This window comes from Palaemon carinicauda, chromosome 16 (genome assembly GCF_036898095.1).
Source record: "Palaemon carinicauda isolate YSFRI2023 chromosome 16, ASM3689809v2, whole genome shotgun sequence".
In the NCBI taxonomy this organism is placed as follows: domain Eukaryota; kingdom Metazoa; phylum Arthropoda; class Malacostraca; order Decapoda; family Palaemonidae; genus Palaemon; species Palaemon carinicauda.
In genome coordinates, this window is record NC_090740.1 from 83,453,443 (window position 1) to 83,454,333 (window position 891).

Below are 891 nucleotides of genomic sequence, written 5' to 3' on the forward strand. Positions count from 1 at the left end.
ATTTTAAGCTATTTAATTCTCAAGGGCTTGATTGAAATTAAAAGACTGATGAGCATAGGAAAGACATCTTTTGGCAAGAAAAAGGAAATTATGAAACTTATATTGCCACTCTCTTTAAAAGGAAAAGTATATAATCTGATTGGTCTACCCGTATCAAGATATGCATAAGAAACTATGTAGAGATATGATTTCTATGTAAATTACGAAGGACTTTCGTCGCTACTTTCATGGCATTCTTCATTTAAGTCAGTATATGTAAAATTACACCTTGCGTATTTAGTATTGAATTCTGGAAAATATTTTAATATAACTTTACTATTCCTATTAAAACAAAATATCTGGTTCTGAAAAAATATAAGTATTCAAATGTTATTATTATTATTATTATTATTATTATTATTATTATTATTATTATTATTATTATTATTATTATTATTATTATTATTATTATTAATGATGATGTAGAAAGAGGAAAAGGTTCAGTGATTAACGTCATATAGGTAATGAATACTATGAGTTGAATATCCGAGTGCAAAAATCATTTCGAGTTCCAAGAGGGAAAAAGTTTATCGTGTAATTCTGCTTCTGTTATCTTGGTATGTTAAAAGGCTCTCACACGAAGGACTACATAATGAAACAAAGATTGAATAAAGATGGCCTAGACCATTTCTTTAAGTGAAAAAATATAGGGAAAAAAATTAGATCTGGAAAGAAATCTTAGCAATAAGGAAAAGAGTAATATTATAACTGTTGAAAAATCGCATTAACCCGTCAAAGCTGATTAATATATAGCAAGAGAACAGGAGTTAGCATTAAAAATATGTTGAACCATCCACCTGTTCAGAAATTAATATTTAGAAAAATAAGATTTTGACGGGAAAGATGACAGCA